Consider the following 22,473-nt stretch of genomic DNA (forward strand, 5'->3'; position numbering starts at 1 on the left):
GCTAAATAGGAGCAAGTAGGGTCACTTCTGCCTTCCTGGCACTCCACAGCTGCCAACCAAGCCATCATTGGTTTCCCTTGCTCTGGCTTCTTACCTATTCACAAGTAGGGATATAAATATCAGATTAGGGTATTACACTTTCCCCGCTCTTTACAAAAATTTTATCCTTGAAATTTATTAGGTATACCTGGTAACCCAAACAATTTCAGATATTTTTCTTTGACTTCATCTTTTCTCTCCCAGGAGACTTCTTGCTCTGGATGATTTTTCCATTTCACCTTCATATAAGATATGGTACTATTCTAGAGTTGATGTTCTTTTTTTTATCAAAGATTCCTTCAGTCTGTTCTTTATAACTCAAATCATCATCCAAGTTCAATGAATCAATAGCAGGTAGTACATGTGAAGGATCAGGAACATACTTCTTTAGCATGGATACATGAAAGCAATTATGAAATCTTTCCAACTCTAGGGGCAATGCTAATCTGTAAGTTGTTTGGTAACTATTATTATATGAAAATTCAATCAATGGCACATGCTAATCCCAACTATAGCTTATATATATAGTACATGCTCTTAGCATATCTTTCAAGATTTGAAATTTGGATTGTCCTTTCTGATTGACCATTAGTCTATGGATGAACACCGATGTTTTGTCAGAAAGAAAGATGGGAGTATGAGAAAGTGTATAGACTACTGGGAGCTCAACAAGTTGACCATCATGAATTGATATCCGTTGCTCAGAATTGATGACCTGTTTGATCAATTGCAAGGCGTAACAACATTCTTCAAAATTTATATTAGATTTGGGTACCATCAACTCAAGATCAGAGAATATGACATCAAGAAAACATCTTTCAAGACCCATTATGGACACTACGAATTTCTAGTCATGCCATTTGGGTTAACTAATGCAACTGCAATGTTTATGGAGCTAATGAACAGAATATTCCATGATATGCTAGATAACTTTGTCCTCGTGTTCATTGATGACATCTTGATCTACTCGAAGAACAAAGAGGAATATGCTATACACTTAAGGTTGGCATTGCAGAGGTTGAAAGAGAAACAATTATATGCAAAATTCAGTAAATGTGAATTTTGGTTTCTCAAGTGCATTTTTTAGGGCATGTTGTCTCATAAAAGAGCATTGAGATAGGCCCTGGAAAGGTGAAGGTTGTATTGGGTTGGGAAGCACCCAAGAATGTGGGTGAGATCCGTAGTTTCCTGGGGCTAGTAGGATACTATAGAAGATTCATAGAAAATTTCTCATGCATTTCTGTCCCTATGACGCGACTGACACAGAAAGGAGTGAGACTTGACTGGTCTAAGGAATGTAAGGAAAGTTTCCAAGAACTGAAGTAGAGACTAGTGTCGGTTCTAGTGCTTACTATTCTAGAAGGAAATTCCAAATGGTAGTATGTAGTGATGCATCCAAGGTGGGCTTAGGCTGTGTGTTGATGCAAAATGGCAAAGTTGTAGCATATACATCTCGACAGCTGAAAGACTATAAAAAGAATTACCCCACACATGATTTAGAACTTGCAACAGTAACCTTTGCATTAAAGATTTGGTATCACTATTTGTATGGAGAAAAAGTGAGATTTACAGTAATCATAAAAATTTAAAGTACTTTTTCACCCAAAAGGAGCTGAACATGAGAGAGAAGATGGTTGGAGCTGATGAAGGATTATGACTGCACCATCCATTATAACCTTGAGAAAGCCAATGAAGTGGCTGATGCTTTGAATATAAAATCCTAGACATTGTCACTAGCAGTATTAACTATGAATGAGCAGTTGATTGAGGAAGCCAGGAGAATGAATTTGGAACTACTGATGAATGAAGTAACAGTAACACTGATTATATTAATGATACAACCTTCTTTTATAGAGAAAATTCAAGTTACCCAACTATCAGATGAAAGTGAAGATAGCAAATGATATAAAAGAAGGAAGATAAAAGGACTTGGACTTCAAGTTGACTAAAGATGGAGTCCTCAAGTTCGAAGATAGAATTTATGTACTAAAGGATGAAGAAATGAGGGAGATGATACTAAAGGAAGCACACAACTCACCCTAGTCAATTCATCTGGGTAGCACAAAAATATATAAGGACTTGAAGAAATTCTATTGGTGGAGTGGTATGAAAGCAGATGTAGCCACCTATATAGCCAAGTGCCTAAACTACCAGCAAATCATGGCTGAGAGACAGGACCATATGGTTTATTACAACCCCTACCAATACCAGAATGGAAATGGAAACATATAACCATTGATTATGTCATAGGACTATCTCGTACTCAAAAGGGGATTGATACAAACTGAGTAGTTGTGAACCGATTGACTAAAGTATCACACTTCATTCCTATGAAGATCACTTAATCCATGAAGAAGTTGGCTCAGCTATATGTTGACAATATTGCTAGATTGCACCGCATACCAGCTAGTATTGTCTTCGACCTTGATTCCAGATTTACCTCTAAATTTTGAAAGTGTTTACAGAAAGCAATGGGGACACAACTAAATTTCAGCACAACCTTCCATCCACAGATAGACGGGCAGTTAGAGAGAACCATATAGACTTTAGAAGATATGCTAGGGCCTATGTGTTAGCAGATTAAAGAAAGAACCAGAGAATCCAGTCTTGGCTCAACTCAAGAAGTCCCAAGCAAACATCTTAATTTGGGGATTGTTGATGGTATCCCCCACACACCATGAAGCAGTCTTGAAATCTCTCACTAATGTGCAAGTGTCGATCGAGATAAATCCGACATATCTGGTACATATAGTAAGGGCAACATATGTTGTACAATCCTTGATGTTTTCAGAATCAGAGCTTCCCAAAGGAGCCCAGCACAATCAAACTCTCCATATCACAGTAGAATGCCTTAACAAAGTGGTTCCCCAGGTTCTTGTTGACAAGGGGTTCGTTTTGAATGTACTACCATTGGGGTTGACAAAGAGTATTGGCATCAACCTAGAAGAAATGAGGCCAACCACCCAAACCATACGGGCATATGACAACACCAAGAGGAAGATCCTTGGCATTATTACCGTTATCGTAAAGATTGGCCCGGTGAAGTTTGATATTGATTTCCATGTCATTGATATACCGACAACCTTTAATATACTCTTGGGAAGGCCTTGGTTGCATCCTGCGAAGGCGGTGTCCTCTAGTCTCCATCAAAAAATGAAGTTCATTCATGAGAGAAAGGTGGTCACAGTAGCCGGAGATCCCAAAGTGGTTAACACTTTAGCCAACATTGAAAATGGAGAAGAACAAGAACAAGACCAAGAGGTCCAACTAAGTGGTTTTGAATTAGATACAACTTATGCAGTCATTGCCAAAGAAGGGCCAAAGGAGGAAGTCCCAACTAACTATATGAAGCCATCTGGAGTCCGCCAGTGACTCAGATGATGAAGAATGTGTAGTATTTTCCTAGCATGGGACTGGGAAAATATCATCAAGGAGTTCCAAAGCAGCCTAGTTTGGCGGTGAACAAAGGAAAGAATGGTGTTGGGTACACTCCTCCGACCACCAAGGGGCAGAAAGTGCTGAGGATGACTAGGAAGATCTCAATCTCTTACTACCCTAATCTCAATGGGTATTTTGTAAAAGAAGGAGAGGATTTTCCCTTTTGTGAAAATGTGGAGCCATGGTTTGATGAAACCACAACAAAGATGCAACTAGGATTTGAAGTGTTTTTTCAAGACGAGTTCAACTGGGTGACTCATGAAGTGGAATAACAGAAGATGTTAGTTAATGAAAGTGACCAAGATAGTTACAACACTGGGATAGTAGAAATTGCACTAATTGAGACTGGGTATTCCTCTGGTGATCCTACAACATTGATCCAATCAAAGAGGCACTAAGTCCTCGAGTTCTCCTGAAGAGAGAATGGGAGAAGAAGATAAGGATCACCTAGAGTCTGCAGCTTCCCATTGATTTGAAAGGCTTCATTTGCTCCCTCCTACGAGTGCCAAGAACCCGAGAGCTACATGAGCTTAAGCCTCGCTCTTTCAAAGGAAGAAGTGTGTATACAAAGCAAAGAAGAGCATAGAGAATGATGGTCTGTATGTACTATGCCCAAACCAATTACAACGGAAAGTCTCGTGAAGGTGGTCAAAGATGTGACCGAGGCACCGGGATGGCATCCCTCTACAGGCTGAAAAAGATAGACTTCATAAAAAAGGGATTGAGCAGTCTTCACCAATCTTCACCTCTCAGAAAGTTTGGCTTCCGAGAGCATGAGATTGACTAGTTGTCATTCATAAAGAAGGGGGCACCTATCTAGAAGGACCATTGCGCCATTGAAGAAGTAGTAGAAACTTTCTCAGAAGGAGAAGTAGGCCCTTTGCCACACCTCCTCATCCATCAAGCCATTGAACCGCTCCTGAACTGGACAAGCATTGGAGAAAACTTCAAGTTTGCTCATGTTATTGAGTCAACCAGCCTGAATACCCCTGGCAAAAGCATCAAGCCAGTTATCAAGTCCGCAGTCAAGTCTGTTGTTTATGCTTCTGTGTTGACCTCCCCTCTTAAGGAGAGTCTAAAGTCCATGTATGTTGAGTCAGTCACTCCTTCTCTCATGAATGAAATTTCTAATTTTGAGTATGACTTGCCTCCTTTTTCTGATGATGATCTTAATAAATACCAAGAATTAATAAAACAATGTAAACCAAAGAAAGCCCAACCCATCCATAAGGATACTTGGGTTATTAATCTAGGAGCCGACCAATGCCTTCGAGAGGTAAAAATTGGTACTACCCTTGATGACGAAGAAGTGGAACAAATGATTAGTCTTCTGAAAGAATTCTCCAAGGTATTTGCTTGGTTTTATGAGAATATGCCTGGTGTCGACCCCAACATTGTGCAACATTGATTGTCGACTTATTCTAGGGCAAAATCGGTAAAGCAAAAACTCTGAAGAATGCGGCTAGAATGGAGTGAAAAGATTAGAGAAGAAGTTGTAAAATAGTGGAATGCAGGGTTTTTACAAGTGGTGAAGTAACTCCAATGGTTGGCCAACATCATGCCCATACCAAAGAAAGATGGCAAGGTATGAATGTACGTGGACTTTCGAGATCTTAACAAAGGAAGCCCTAAAGATGATTTTCCATTACCTCACAATAATGTATTGGTGGAAAACATGGTAGGGCATGCTTTGTTATCATTCATGGATGGATTCTCAGGATACAACCAAATAAGCATGCACTCAGAGGATTGTGAGAAGACAACCTTCACCACTCCGTGGGGAACCTATTGTTACAAGGTGATGCCTTTTGGGCTAAAGAACACCGGGGAAACTTATCAGAGAGCAGCTATGACCATATTGCATGACATGATGAACAAAGATGTAGAAGTCTATGTGGACGACATGACAGTTAGTTAAAAGATCGGTAAGGGCATATTCCCACGCTAAGGCGTTTCTTTGAAAGAATTAAGAAGTATCTATTGAAGTTGAACCCTCAGAAGTGTGTATTTGGGACAACAACAAGAAAGTTGTTAGGTTTCTTGGTAAGTGAAAGAGGCATTGAAGTTGACCCTATCAAAATCAAGGCAATTCAGGAAATGCCCCCACCTCGGACGGAGAAGCAAATATGAGGATTTTTTGTCACACCCAATATATTAGCAGGTTCATAGCTCAGTTGACTGCAATCTGTGAACCAATTTTCAAGCGAAGAAGGATCAGCCCACGGAATGGAATGACCAATGTCAATAAGCTTTTGACAAAATCAAGGGATACCTCATGAACCCACTAGTATTGACACCGCCCGTGGAAGGAGAATCGCTTCTGTTGTATCTATCTGTAGGAGAATACTCCATGGGTTCTTTGCTAGCACAGAAGAAGACAAAAGAAGGGGTAGAGCATGCCATATATTATCTCAACAAGAAGTTCCTGGAGTATGAGATGCGGTACACATCTTTGAAAAGAACTTGTGCTGCACTGATTTGGGCAACGAAAAGGTTACGACACTGCATGGATTCTTATCCAGTGCACTTGATCTCAAGGATGGATCCCATCAAATATCTCTTTGAGAAACCAGCCTTAACTGGAAGGAGGGCCCATTGGTTGCTTTTGCTGTCAGAGTTTGACATCACCTATGGTACTCAGAAATCTATCAAGGGGCAGGCCATAGCTGATTATTTGGCTACCCATCCCACAGAAGATGGAAGATCCTTAGATGATGCCTTTCCCAATGAAGGAATCGTTGCAATGGAGGAGGAAGACACAGTTAATTAATGGCAGTTATTCCTTGATGGAGCGGCTAATCAAAAGCGGTGTCGTGCAAGAATATTCCTAGTCACTCCCGATGGCCTTTATTTGCCTTCATCATTCCACCTCGATTTCCCCTGTACCAACAACATTGTTGAGCATGAAGCTTGTGCTTTGGAACTAGAAACGACCCTGACCATTGGGGTTAAAAGGATCAAGGTGTATGGAGATTCATCCATTGTCATTTGTCAGACGCAGGGAAAGTGGAAAACTGGAGATGAAAAGCTAAAGCCATATTAAGAACATCTGGAAGAGGTAATTAAACACTTTGAGAAGATCTCATTCAAATACTTCTAGAGAGATAACAACAGGTTTGCTGATGCCCTTGCAACATTGGCTTCCATGATAGAATGCAACCCTATGGCTATGGTCCTGCCATTCTTGGTAGAATAAGGAAGCAGACCCATTTATCAGAATCCGGTGAATTCTCTCACTGTGGATGGTCGTCTTGGTTTGCTCACATAGTGGATTTCATCAGAGAAAGGAAGTATTTGGTTGAAGCGACTGATAGAGAAAAGAAGTTTCTGAGAAGATATGCTACCCAGTTTATTCTTCAAAAGGATCTGTTATACAAGAGTTCCTATGATGGAATGCAGTTTTTGTGTGTGGACGAGGAGAAAGCTACAACCATCATGGAGGAAATTCATCAAGGTCTTTGTGGACCCCACATGAATGCCAAGATGTTGTCCTAGAAGATCTTCAGGCTGGGATATTATTGTAACACAATGGAAGCAGATTGAATGGACTTTGCTAAGAGATTCCACAAATGTCAGATATTTGTTAATATCATACATATCCCGCCAACAGAGTTGCATTTGCTCAGTTCACCTTGGTTGTTCTTTACTTGGGGCATCAACATCATTGGAAAGGTGAACCCCAAAGCATCTAACGGTCACGAGTTCATCTTGGTAGCCATTGATTATTTCACCAAGTGGATAGAAGCTTAATCCTATATGGTCCTCACATCTGCTAAGGTGGCTAAATACATCAAAGAAAATATTATTTCCCAATATGGAGTACCTCAAGAATTGATATCAGATCAGGGATCCCATTTCTGGGGCAAGACCGACAAAATCTGCACAAAGTTCGGTATCAGAAGACATCACTCTACCACTTATAGGCCACAACCAATGGGGTAGTAGAAGCAGCCAACAAGAACTTCAAAGTCATCCTACAAAAAATAACGAAAACACACAAGGATTGGGCTGATAAGTTACCCATTGCCTTTACCGGACTTTTGTGCGATCCTCGACGTGGGCCACCCCTTTCTCTTTGGTATATGGAGTTGAGGCGGTTCTACCCGTGAAAATCTTGGTACCATCCCTTAGAGTGCTTCTTGATAGTCAGCTACCTGAAGGAGAGTGGGTGAAGGCCAGACATGATCAGCTCAACTTTCTTGACAAAAGGCACATGAAAGCCATGGATAATCTGAAGAAATATCAATTAAGAATGGCATAGGCCTTCAACAAGAACGTGAAGCCCCGTCACATCTAGGTGGGTGAACTTGTTCTTCGGGAACAAAGAGCCCCAATTCATGACCTAAGAGGAAAAATTAGGCTCAACTAGAGTGGCCCATTCATTATCAAAGAAATTCTACTAGACAAAGCTATGAAACTCATAGACTACAATGGCGAAGAAATACCCAGACTGGTCAACATGGATCAACTTAAGAAATATTATGTCTGAAAGGGCGAATAGCGTAAACTATGTCAGACCTAATTCCTTTCGAGGGATACGTAAGCAACTTGACATGTGCAAGTGCGGTCTCAACCATCAAAAGGCAATAAATTGGTTCCTTGATTAATAATCAAAGTATCTTAAAAGATCATCATATTTTGTGTCCCCCAAGAATTGCCATTTGGCATGAAAGGCCATTAGGTATCTGTCATCCACCCATTGGTCCGTCACTTTTTATCTAGGATTCTATCCCCCAAGAATCGCCATTTGGCATGCAAGGCCATCATGTATCTGTCATTCACCTATGACCTGTCCACCCTTATGCAGGATTCTATCACCTAAAAAGAAAATTGCCACCCGGCACCAGTTTATCAAGGCCAGTTTATTCTCTACCCTTGATCAATAAAAAAAAAAAGGAGCTTGATGCAACAGTGGTGAAGTCTAGTTTGAGTCATTAGCTAATGAGTAATGCTTTGATATATCATCATATCTCTTCGTTTGTGTTGGTTTCAGGAAAACTCATGGGCTCGTTGGATTAGACGTTGAGAAAATGGACTTTAGACATAAATAAGTGGGCACCAGGATTGCTGGAATCGATGAATGTGTCATTTCTTGGCCAGATTGGATGTGTGAAGCTACATCACCAATTACTCCGGCAGGTGCATCAACACTGGGATGCCAACCTGTATGTATTTCGATTTGGATTAGTAGAGATTTGCTCAACTCTCGAAGAATTCCAGGTTTGTATGTTATCTCCACTCAAAGGCAGTTTGCTCTAACCATCTTTGAAGAAAAATTACTAAGAGGAAATTCAGGACTTCTTCGGATGGAAAGAAGAGGAAGTGAAGCAATTTGTCAGGTATGGGAAGACCGACATTCTAAAGGTGACCCAGATCTTCATCCAATATCTACCAGTGGGAGGAATCCATCAACAGAGATCATAGGATGCTTATTTACTTTGCATGATAGCTCGTTATGTTCTTCGCACTCCTAGGTGTGGTGCACTGGCTGTTCTGATTGAGGTGGTAAAACAGTTGAAGAAGGGAGGTGGCATCATCCCTGCGGTGCTTGCAGAAGCATTCAAGGGATTCGATGACATAAGCCATAGCCACAGATTCATGCTAGATCATTATCAAGGGAGTCCTGCTATTTTTCAGGTTTGGCTCCTCGAAAAACTGAAGTTAACCAAACCATTAAAAGGAGGCCCACTCGGAGCTCTTTACTACCAGGAGAAGAGGGAAGTTCTGGAATTTGACCTCATCATTGATTGGGAGAAGTACCTGCAGGAAAGAACTGTGCAAGATATCGCATGGAGGGACCCAAGGAGGCCACAAGAAGATTTTTTTATGAAGACTCCTGGTTACAATTATGTCAGGTTGATGGGATTGATTCAGACATCCTTTTATTTGCTTATGTACATCAACCAATAATATGGACTCAAGGAGACGGACCCAGAAGAGTTAGTGAACTTTCATCCTCCTCAAGAATTGTCTCCCCATCTTATTACTCACCTATCCCACCTGTGGTAGGAATGTTGTTCCTCTTTTCATGTAATTCACTTGGAAATAGAATGAGGTCGTATTTGGATTTTTGTGTTATCCCAATTATCTAATTATGACTTGAGTTATGGAATTGATTGTGCCTAAGCATTGCAAGCAAACAAACAAAAAAAAAAAAAACAAAGAAAATTTTTCTTTGTACCAAAGATAAGTTTTCATTCATAAGATGTTGAAATAAAATAATGAACAAACAAGGGGAGGGAAAAAGAAAAAAGAAAAAATATATCCATGTGTTTGTGCTTTCAGTAAATGCAGGAACAAATCAAATAAGTCAAAAGCCATCATCTGAGCCATACTCTGAACCATCCTCATGAAGCGCCGTGGAATCCGCAGATGCTAGTCCAGCTTGCTCTAGCCTCTGGGTCAAGTCTTGAATTAGTGCGTCCTACCATGCGATCTCCTGATCCTTGGCAATTATCACCTCGTACAGGCCTTAGTACATCCTCCTAATCTCAGCATAGATCTCTGGGGACACCAGAGAAAGAGCATATTAGCCAGAGGAAATCAAGAGTTAATTGGAGGATGATCAGATACTTACATAATCATAAGGAATAGGCGGCCCAAGGGAAGCGTCTATATCTGTGTTCGGCTCCAGAAGATGAGGGAGACTAGGGTTGGCTACGTTGGGATAGGTCCAAGAAGGGAAGCCCCGAAAGGGGACGTTAGCGACCCTGAAAGACCCATCGGCACTGGTAGAGGGTCTTACTTGTGTAGGATCGGTAGCACTGACATGCGACCGAACAGCAGAAGGATCTACACGTCTCACTCTCCCCTGAAAGAACATCAGCCAAGACAAAAAAAAAAAAAAAGGAATTTGAAGGAAATACTCAAGAAAGGGCAACATACCACTAGACCATCAGGACCGAGAGGGGTGCACACTATCTCCTCCTCCAGGAAGGTTCCGTAGTCCCTATCCTAAACTAGAAAAGAGTCCTCCATACTCCGGCGGCCAAGTGCTCCATCTCGTCTGCTGGGATGATCTCTGGGCAATGCATGGTGGGTGGGGGAAGACTGAGAGAAGGGCATGGCTCGATATCTGACCACTGAGGTACTACTCTCTCTCCCAAATACCAGGCGTGACCCCACATTCCTCGAAAAAGGACTCGGTGGTCGGATAAGTGCCTAATCAAGGCTAATCTTTCAAGATCTGGAAATACGTGGTCATGGAAATATCTCCAAGTAACTTGCGATAAGATCGTTCAAAAGAGAATAAGCGGTGGTTCCCAGAGGATGGCATCGAGCCCTGAGCACCTGATTATCTCCCCACTTCATGGCTACAGGGAAGAAGAATGCCTCAAGGTCCCCAAATGCTCAAAGCACCATGGCCGTTTCAAGAAATTAAAATAAGAAAGTGCAATCCAGATGAATGAAAGGAAATGAGTACAAGAAGGGAAGTTACCTGAATAATGAAGCTTGCGCCTTGAGGCCTCTGTCTCCATAGGACAACAAGTCTAGGGACCGCAGGAGATATGCATAGGCAGCCGCGCCCCAGTCCCAAGAATCTATTGTATGAAGATCTCAAATGAAGTACATCAGATGAATATCCACTCCCCCTCGGAGGTCGCTGAAGAGGCACTGACCCATAGCAAACAACATGAAGGAACGGGCCACCTGTGATATGTTACTTGGGTTCTCCCTCAGGCCAACTTTCCACCATCGGGCACTGATCTCCCCTAGGCGAATGTGTGTCTGGTCGGCCGTAATGGTAATGCCGATAAAGTAGGAAAACTCCTAGACAGTCGGAGCCCTAGGTAGGGTCATGGATCTACCCCCAAATGGAATGCCTGTCAAAGCATAGAAGCACAAGGGCATGATGGTGATCTCTCCAGTAGGAAGATGGAAAGAATGAGTACTCGTCCACCATCGCTCCATCAGGGCTCCCACTAGTGCCGGGTTAAACTTCCGGGTCTCTACTAAAGCTAGCCGACCTAGGTATGATGCATCAACTGTCTACTTTATCTATGAGGAAGCATCTTATGCCATGACTGAACCATGTTCAGATGGCTATACGAGGCTAAGGTTGGTGGGTCCTTCCCCTCATGATAATGGAAATAAAAGAATGCAAGAAAAAAAAAAAAAAAAAAAAAAAAAGCAAAACAACATAAAAAGAAAGACAAAGCAAAAATAAAGGTAATCAAAATAATGAATACAATATAAAGACTTACCCAGGAACCCCATATGGAGCTGCGGATGTGATTCCGACTGTTGTGAAGGGTCTACCCAGAGTACCAGTCGGCCAAGCCCTCATTTACTTGACCCTATGCGGCCCTAAGTGGTCCTATTGCATTTACTTGACCCTATGCGGCCCAATCTCATTGACCTAGCTCCAAGTGGCCCAATTGCATTTACCCGGCCCCAGGCCACCCAACCTCGTTAACCCGGCCTCAGGTGGCCCAATTGCATTGACCCCGCCCCAAGTGGCCCAATTTCATTGACCCCGCCCCAAGTGGCCCAATTTTATTGATCGAGCCCTAGGTGGCCTAATTGCATTTACCAGGCCCCAAGTAGCCCGATTGCAATTACCTGGCCCCAGGTGGCCCAATCTCTTTGTATCGGCTTCGAGTGACTCGATCTCATAGACCAAATTCTTTGAACTGGCACATGTGAAGCTCAGTTAAGGAAAATCCAAGAATCAAAGGTTTTTACCTGTTACAAGATTGGAAGAGCAGCGAATTCCTCCCTTGTAACCTTCAGTCCCAGATAGTCCAGATTGATTTGAAAAACCCAACTTGGAGAACAAATTCCCTGAACTGGCACATGTGAAGCCCAGCTAAGGAAAAGTCAAGGATCAAAATACTAACATCTTTTACAAGATTGGAAGAGCAGCGAATTCCTTTCCTATAATTGGCTGCCTAAGTAAGTCCTAAAACTCTAAAGTAGTTGAGAGATATAATCAGTTGCATTTTTCAACTTTGTCATTAATGAACAAGATGATGACAGTAGATGCTTCGGGTGACAAAATGTGGTTGTTCTTTTCTTTGCCCTTCGGCCGTTGGCACAGGCCTTGGCCAAATCGGGGCATTCTGTAGACACCTAATTTTATCACCCTCCTCCGGCTATGATGAAATACAGATCTTGGATGTGACTTTTGACTTCTGATCAATAGAGATGATGCTTAACTAAGAAAACCCATAAATGTTCCCCATCTACCTAAAAACCCTGGAAACCCCACGTGGGAAGGAGGAGGGTCCAATTTTTACTTTTTATATACAAAGGAATCTAGTCAAGATGACCATACAGATAGATAGTACTTGAAAATACGATTATGAAGATATATGGTACGTCAAAATCAGACCGTCGGATTGCCCGTAATCTCCCTTGGAAAATCATATTTTTTTCACGTGCATGTCACTCACACCGACCAGCCAAGCCAGCCAGCCAACCAGACCAAACCTACCTGCCCGCGTGCCCTCGATGCATGACCTGCGCGCCCCCACCGCATGGCCTGCGCACCCCCCACTGCATGCTGCGTGTACCCCTACTGTATAACCTACATGCCCCTGCTGCCTGCCTACCGACATGCCCATCGTATGGCCTGCACACCCCCGTTGCATACTATGCATGCCCCTTCTACATGGCCGTGCGCACCTGCCTACTTGCCGCACGCACCTTGCTTGCACCATGCACATGGTGCCCTGCACAATTCAGCCTACCTCTCACATCATTATCTGCGCACCCATGCCAACCTCCCCGCACACCCTTATACCTAGCCTGTGCACAGCTACACACCATTACCTGCACACACTACGCACATTGCCCGCACACCCATTCCAACCTCCTTGCACATTCTTATGCCTAGTCTGTGCCCACCTACACACCATTACCTACACACACTGTGCACATTATCTGCATATCCCATATATTTTAACCCAACCTTGTGTGTCATCGTCAATGGCCGAGATTGGTGTTCCCTTGATCTTGTGGATGAAGAAATTCCCTCTTCACCCACTTAAGACCAATAAACCCTTCTTTTTACAAAGGATTTTCTCTCCAAGAACCCACTTTTTACCCATTGAACAAAATCCTTCCCCCACCCATTTTGGTCCGATGTCCTCTTTTACCCAGTGTATAAAAGCCCTATCCCCCCACTTTAGGCAAAAACCCTTCTTTCGTCTATTGGATAAAAATGTTCCCTCTTTCCCATTGGCCGGAAAAACCTATAAATAGCCCCCTCCTTTGGATTTAACACACTAAAATCCCACCTCACTCCCTTGTAGTGAAACTCTCCTCCCCTCCCCCTCTTGATTTTCTTCGTGTCTTCGGAGTGATCTTCGTCAAGATCTAAAATCTTGTTCAGATCTTTGAAGTCTTCTTCGGGACTTTGAAGATCTTCAATCCAAGTTCTTAGTTCGATCTAGTTTTTTGCCAAAAGTAGTATGTTCTTCAACCCCCTCCTTTAAGTGTTATTGAGTTTTACCCAAAGTAGAAAACCCCCCTTTGAGGTTATTTGGGTCTACGAAGAGATCTTTGTTAAGATCCGGAACATTGTTCAGATCTTCAAAGTGTTCTTCGGGACTTTAGAGATCTTCAGTCCATTTTTAGGTCAATCCATTTCTTTCCAAAAATAGTAGTTCCTAGCAAAAGCCCTGTCCGAGTGCCCCTAGAATCTTTCCAGCAATAGCCATTCCCAGCGAAAGCTTTATCGAAGTGCCACCTCAGCCTAGTCCTACCCTAGCCTATCCCTAACAAAAGCTCTACCGAAGTGCCACCTCAGCCTAGCCCTCCCATAGCCTATCCCCAGTGAAAGCTCTGTCAGAGTGCCACTTCATCCTAAGCCTAGAAATAACCTTCCTATTCAAAGCTCTGTCCAAGTCTAATCTGGAGATAGCCTTCCCTAGCTAGAGCTCTATCCGAATCCTAATCCAAAAGTAACCGTTCCTAAGCCGAAACCCTGTCTGCATACCATCACAATCAACATCTCTCAAGAAAGGAATTTTGAGGTCAAGACCATCTCCCCTGAGCCAGGGAAACACGAAAGACAATCTGAGCCGGTACTAATCAGGGCCCACCCCTCTTGACCTAAAACAGGGGTCAAATTCAGGTATAATCTCTCTCCTCATTTAAGGATAATGTAGATATCTAACAGACCTTGTTTTGTTGTACATAGTAGTTTAAATTCAATCAATGTATATGTGTGTGATAACTTATCCATGCATGTGGAATAGTAATAATTGTGAAAAATGTTCGTTCTTAAGCATCTAGTAGGAAATCAATTGAACCGGGCAAATTGAGAGCCTAACACATTCCCAACTCTGTAACCTGACACTTACCCTAAATCTTTGGACCAGACCAACTTTCGGGCCCTTTTCTCTGGAATTGGACCCACCCTTGGGTCCTAGGCCCATAATCCTAGGTGGTGACTCCAAACCCTTTTGTATGATCCCGATCCCCATATTGGACCATCATCAAATCTCTGTCTCGAATGACAAACTTTATACTCTTACGAAATAGGCCTCCAAGTATCTTTGAGAGATGTTAGGACGGTGTGGGGCCCACAAATAAAGCACACATGACACGAACCCCTCCCCTCACATAAAAGAGAAAGAGAAAGAGAAAGAGAGAGGAAAGAGGTCGGGATGCAAGTCCTTTCCCCCCCGCAAGGGAAGAGAGACATCTCATCATCTCCGATCGCTACCCTCACAGCCACATAGGACATGGACCATGGTGCACGTTCACCCGCACCCGCACCCACACCCACACCCTTCAGGAGAGGCTCATGTCATCGATTCTTAGTTGTGGAGAGGAGCAGTATAGTGTGGACTTCATAGACATCTCTGTTAGGAGCTTGACTGACACACTAGGAGGCTTAAGCATGGAGAGTGGTACTGGTACTTGTATTCTTGGGGAGCCGTTGGATGCACCTTTAGCTATATATGGCACAAGGACAACCGGTTCAAACTATAGTCATTATAGTCAATTTGGGTAGTTTGGATACCCACAACCACAGGCCAGCTCTTACCCCTTTGCCACTGAGTATGGGGGTCAGTCACACGACTCACACCCCCAGATTGGGCCAGGTTTTGTGGCTAACATATTCGGGGCTCCAGAGCCTCAGCCCCAGCCATACATGGTGATTCCTGTCTGTCAAGCACCAGGCAGCAGATATGGATAGCGTTCCAGCTCATTTAGTTTTAGATATATTTACCCAAGGATTGGGTACCTCCAGTTTGTTGGTGATGATGTTTATAGGGCTGCTGTGGCTAACTTTGAGTATTACTTCCGTCAAACTATGACATGACCATCCTTTGTGATTCAATCAGAGCAAAACATACTTCGACTTCAGTAGCAACAACATAGAGGCTATAATGATATGGCACATCACTCATTTCAGTACTAGGAGTCTTGGTTTCTAGGATGGAGATGCAATGTCTGGTTGTTTACTATGTAAGTATATCTATGTTATGTACTTTGTGGCTTTATGTTACTTGCTATGTTGTTACTTGTTAGTTGTTACTTGTTATGTTACTTTGTTACTTGTTAGTTGTTACTTGAATGTATGTGATTCATCAATCAACAATAGGAATTAGAAATTATGGATTTTATTTATTCTAATGATTAAGTTGTGTTAAAATGGTGATTGTGGAAGGTTAATTGATGAATATATCATACTAGATGAAGCGTTCGAAGACTTTCCGCATACTTACATAGGGTACATTGTCAAAGTACCATTTTAAGTTTGCTGTTTGTAAATTTGATATTTCCATTATGTTTAGAATGGATAAAATGGGGTAAATACATAATTTCAGGGCCTACAAAGGCTATATTCCCACCAAGATCTACCAGTATGTCAACCACTCGAAAAATACAAGGTTTCGGCGAGATCTTGTCAAATCTCATTTTTTTGGGATAGCAAGAAGGTTGGCGAGATCGAGTTTTAAAACCTTGAACAATTGGCCACTAAGTTCTTGATTAAAAACCTTGGCAGCCTCAGCTTCTTCTTCAGTGTTGAGACTATCTAACAATCAATTGGGGTGCTTCTATCCCATTGCCGCTACATGACAGATCTACTTTACTGGGAAGGCATGGCTGACTGTAAGCCTGCTAATACCCCTGTGGCCACCACGTTCACAGCCTCTTCAGCAGGGGGTGCTCTATTCTCTGATCCCTCCAAGTACTGTTCTGTTGTTTGGACCCTCTAGTGCGTCACCTTTACACAGCCTAATGTAGGCTACTTCGTGAACTATGCCAGTCAGTTTATGCATGCTCCCTCAGAAGATCATTGATCTCTTGTCAAATGGATTCTGCGTTATCTCAAGTCCACACGAGATCATAGACTATTTATCTCCGAATCCAACTCTCTCCAATTATAGACTTTCTTGGATGCTGACTGGGCTAGTGATAGCGAGGATCGCAAGTCCACAGGTAGGTATGAAATTTAAATGGGTCCTAATCTCATATCATGAGCCTCCAAGAAGCAAAAAACTATTGTTTGTTCATCCACTGAATCTAAAAACAAGGTAGTGGCTATTGATTGTGCTGAACTTCACTTGGCTATGATCCTTATTTGGTGAGCTTGGAATTATTATACCAACCTTGCCCATTCTTTGGTGTGACAACATTGGCCCCACGTACCTCTTTGAAAATCCGGTCTTTCATGCTCACACTATGCATGTTGAGATCAACTTTCTTTTTGTTTGGGATAAAGTTGCTTCCAAGGAACTTTCAGGTTCAATTCATCTCTACTAATGATCAAATTGCCAACATTCTCACAAAGGCCCTTAGCACAGCATGATTCACCTTTCTACGGGATAAGCTACGGATTAGGGCTCTCTATTAGTAAGAGTCACAGTCTTACTCTACTTGAAGCTCTCCTCTTATCTTGTAGGAGTCCCATCTCTGCATCCCATTAGGAATCATATCTCCTTAGAGCTCCACAACCTACCAAGTCTTATCTTCTCATAAGTGTTTGTGTTTATTACCACAATTGTCACATGTGATAACAGACTCATATTATTACTCCTATTTGTCTCCTTGCTTGACAAAGTTTTCATCAATGTGGATTCCTATCTTAGTGTATATAGGTTGTAACAATTCCATTTTAAGACTAATGAACATAAATCCAATTCTAATACTAATATTAGGGACCAATAGGTCCCTAGCAAGGTAGCTAGCAGGCAACCCACAAGGGTAGTAGGTCACCTACAAGGGCAACCCACAAACCACCTATAGCCTTTGGTTGCAGGTTAAAGCACAATCACACTGGAATGTGCAAGGATCCTCGCATTCAGGCAACCTACACATGTGCAGGTAAACCGCAAGCAAGTAACCCTTGCACAAGCACAATCACATTAGAAAGTGCAGGGATCCCCGTATTTAGGCCACCTACGCATATGCGGGTAAACCCGTAAGCAAGCAGCCCACGCATGCGTAGGCCACTAGCCCTCTGGCGTGCAAAGCACCTGCAAGCACATGGGGGTTTGCAAGAGGCAGCCTACATCAAGGCAGGATGACAATGATGCACCTAGGTTGCTCCCTTAAGACACTTAAGCCCATGAGCATCCACGTGTAAGGAGACTTGCAGCCACAATAGACCATTTCCTCAGTGTGTCCTTATATACCAAAACCCTAAACCCTTGAAAAACAAGGGAATAAAGGAGGTTCATGGGAATATAGGGTGGCTGGATGTTGAAGATGAATGGCAGAAGATTTTTGGTCCTTTAGGGTTTTTTAACCCTAATGGGCCTTACACCTTATAATTACTCATTTTTTGGGCTTCTTTTTTTCCATAGCCCAGACCTGCCCTTCTTGAGCTATAATGGGTTAGGCCTATACAAGCAAGGCCAGTATTTGTAAACACTGTTTTTAAGCCAAGTGTTATAAAATTCTGTTTATGGGCATGTTATAATTATCTATTTATGGACTTTTCTCAACCAAAGTGTGAGACGTTGTCTACCCTTGGTTGGTAGGCCATGCTAGTGGGCCCCACCTTCATTATATTTTAAATAGGATTGAACATTAAAGAGTATATTTGTTACACCTGTGCCCTAATCCGGTCAAATTTGAACTGTTGTGACAGGCCTCGAATTGGAGATCGGAAGTACGATTGGGTTTTAGCTCGTAGCTGCGCATTGCCGAAGGGGTAGAGATGACCCCACATGTTTGTGCATTTCATGCCCATCTAACTGGTGGGGATTCATACCTTCCAATCCCAAACTGTAAGTGACCCAACTCCCCACACTTGATTTCTGGCACTCATCATAATTGTCGAAAAGCCTTGGGCATGTCCGACGGAAACCACCCATACAAGATCAACCATGGAACAGCAAGCAGTCTTGACCACCGGAAACAAGCCACCAAAAGCAGCTTGGGCATGAATCCGATGCCTATTTCCAGTGGGCGTTCCGATGCCCGTGGGTCCAGTCAGTCGCATCGTAAATGGTTTCGGATGATCCCAAATCATTCTCCACATCTTCCTCTTGATGTGAACACCTTGTGGACCTAAATGTGTGGGTCCTCGTGCCCCGAAACTCATTTTAACCTGATTGGTTAAAAAGTGGCTCAAACCAAACAGACCCTTAAGGTCAACTTAAGTTATAAGTTGGGAAATGAGGATTCATTTCCTCTTCATCCTAGCCCTCCCCTAGCCTATCCCCAGTGGAAGCTCTACCAGAGTGCCACCTCAGCCTAGCCCTCCCATAGCCTATCCTCAGCAGAAGCTCTGTCGAAGTGCCACCTCATCCTAGCCGAAGCTCTGTCCGAGTCTAAATCCGGAGATAGCCTTCCCTAGTCGAAGTTTTGTCCGAATCCTAATCCAAAAGTAACCATTCCTAAGCCACCCTCTCCGCATACCATCACAATCAACATCTCTCAAAAAATGAAGTTGGAGGTCAAGACCATCTTCCCCTGAGTCAGGAGAACACAAAAGACAGTCTGAGCTGGTACTAATCAGGGGCCCACCCCTCTTGACCCGAAACAGGGGTCAAATTCAGGTATAATCTCTCTCCTCATTTAAGCATAATGTAGATATCTAATAGACCTTGTTTTAATGTACTTCGTAGTTTAAATTCAATCAAAGTATATATGTGTGATAACTTAGCCATGTATGTGGAATAGTAATAATTGTGAAAAATGTTCATTCTTAAGCATCTAGTAGGAAGACCGGTTAAACCGGGCAGATTGGGTGCCCAACACCTTCCCAACTCTGTAACCTGACACTTACCCTAAATCTTTGGACCAAACCAACTTTCGGACCCTTTTTCTCTGGAATTGGGCCCACCCCTGGGTCCTAGGCCCATAATCCTAGGTGGCATCTCCAAACCCTTTTATATGATTCCGATCCCCATATTGGACCATTATCAAATCTTTACCTCGAATGACAAACTTTATACTCTTACGAAATAGGCCTCCACGTATCTCCGAGCCACGATACGACGGTGTGGGGCCTGTAAGTAAAGCATACACAATACGAACCCCTCCCCTCACATGAAAGAGAAAGAGAGAAGAAAGAGGTCGGGATGCAAGTCCTTTTCCCCCCAAGGGAAGAGACACATCTCATCATCTCCGGTCACTACCCTCACAGCCACATAGGATATGGACCATGGTGCACGTTCACTCGCACCCACACCCACACCCACACCCACACCCGCACCCACACCCACACCCACACCCATACCCTTCAGGAGAGGCTCACGACGTCGATTCTCAGCTAGTGGAGAGGAGCAGGATAGTGTGGACTTCATGGATATCTCTGTTAGGAGCTTGATTGACACAGTAGGAGGCTTAAGCATGGAGAGTGGTACTGGTGTTTGTACTCTTGGGGAGCCGTTGGATGCACCTTTAGCTATATATGGCATAGGGACAATCGGTTCAGACTATAGTCATTATAGTCAATTTGGGCAGTTTGGATACCCACAGCCACAGCCCAGCTCTTACCCCTCTGCCACTAAGTATGGAGGTCATTCACATGACTCACACCCCCAGATTGGGTCAGGTTTTGTGGATAGCATCTTCGGGGCTCCAGAGCCTCAGCCCCAGCCCCAGCCCCAGCCATGCATGGTGATTCCTATCTGTCAAGCACCAAGAAGCAGATATGGATAGTGTTCCACCTCATTTAGTTTTAGAGATATTTACCCAAGGATTGGGTACCTCCAGTTTGTTGGTGATGATATTTATAGGGCTATTGTGGCTAACTTTGAGTATTACTTCCGTCAAACTATGACATAACCACCCTTTGTGATTCAATCAGAGCAAAACATACTTCGACATCAGGAGCAACAACATAGAGGCTATGATGATATGGCACGTCACTCATTTCAGTACTAGGAGTCTTGGTTTCTAGGATGGAGATGCAATGTCTGGTTGTTTACTATGTAAGTATATCTATGTTATGTACTTTGTGGCTTTATGTTTACTTGCTATGTTGTTACTTGTTATGTTACTTTGTTACTTGTTAGTTGTTACTTGAATGTATGTGATTCATCAATCAACAATAGGAATTAGAAATTATGGCTTTTATTTATTCTAATGATTAAGTTGTGTCAAAATGGTGATTGTGGAAGGTGAATTGATGAATATATCATACTAGATGAAGTGTTCGAAGACTCGCCGCATACTTACATAGGGTACATTGTCAAAGTACCATTTTAAGTTTGTTGTTGCAAATTTGATGTTTCCATTATGTTTAAAATGGCTAAAATAGGGTAAATACATAATTTCAGGGCCTAGAAAGGCTATATGCCCACCGAGATCTACCAGCATGTCAACCACTCAAAAAATACAAGGTTTCTGCGAGATGGCTGGAGAGATTTAGTTTTAAAACCTTGAACAATTGGCCACTAACTTCTCGATTAAAGACCTTGGCCGCCTCAGCTTCTTCTTCAGCGTTGAGACTATCTAACAATCAAATGGGGTGCTTCTATCCCATTCTTGCTACATGACAAATCTACTTCAGCGGGAAGGCATGGCCGATTGTAAGCCTACTAATACCCCTATGGCCACCACGTTCACAACCTCTTTAGCAGGGGGTGCTCTATTCTCTGATCCCACCAAGTACAGTTCTGTTGTTGGGACCTGTGAACTGTGCTTGTTAGTTTATGCATGCTCCCTTAGAAGATCATTGGTCTCTTGTCAAATGGATTCTGCATTATCTCAAGCCCACATGGGATCATAGATTGTTTATCTCCGAATCCAACTCTCTCCAATTATAGACTTTCTCCGATGCTGACTGGGCTAGTGATAGCGAGGGTCGCAAGTCCACAGGTGGGTATGGAATTTAAATGGGTCTTAATCTCATATCATGAGCCTCCAAGAAGCAAAAAACTGTTGTTCGTTCATCCACTGAATCTGAATACAAGGCAGTGGCTGTTGACTATGCTGAACTCACTTGGCTATGATCTTTATTTGGTGAGCTTGGAATTATTATACTGACCTTGCCCATTCTTTGGTTTGACAACATTGGCCCCACGTACCTCTTTGAAAATCCGGTCTTTCATGCTCACACTATACATGTTGAGATCGACTTTCTTTTTGTTTGGGATAAAGTTGCTTCCAAGGAACCTTCAGGTTCAGTTCATCTCTACTAATGATCAAATTGCCGACATTCTCACAAAGGCCCTTAGCATAGCATGATTCACCTTTCTACAGGACAAGCTGCGAATTAGGGCTCTCTATTAGCAAGAGTCACAGTCTTACTCTACTTGAAGCTCTCCTCTTATCTTGTAGGAGTCCCATCTTTGCATCCCATTAGGAATCATATCTTCTTAGAGTTCCACAGCCTACCAAGTCTTATCTTCTCATAAGTGTTTGCGTTTATTACCACAATTGTCACATGTGATGATAGACTCATATTATTACTCCTATTTGTCTCCTTGCTTGACAAAGTTTTCATCAATGTGGATTCCTATCTTAGTGTATATAGGTTGTAACAATTCCATTTTAAGACTAATGAACATAAATCCAATTCCAATACTAATATTGGGGACCAACAGGTCCCTAGCAAGGTAGCTAGCAGGCAACCCA

This window comes from Macadamia integrifolia, unplaced genomic scaffold, assembly GCF_013358625.1.
Source record: "Macadamia integrifolia cultivar HAES 741 unplaced genomic scaffold, SCU_Mint_v3 scaffold90, whole genome shotgun sequence".
Classification (NCBI taxonomy): Eukaryota; Viridiplantae; Streptophyta; class Magnoliopsida; order Proteales; family Proteaceae; genus Macadamia; species Macadamia integrifolia.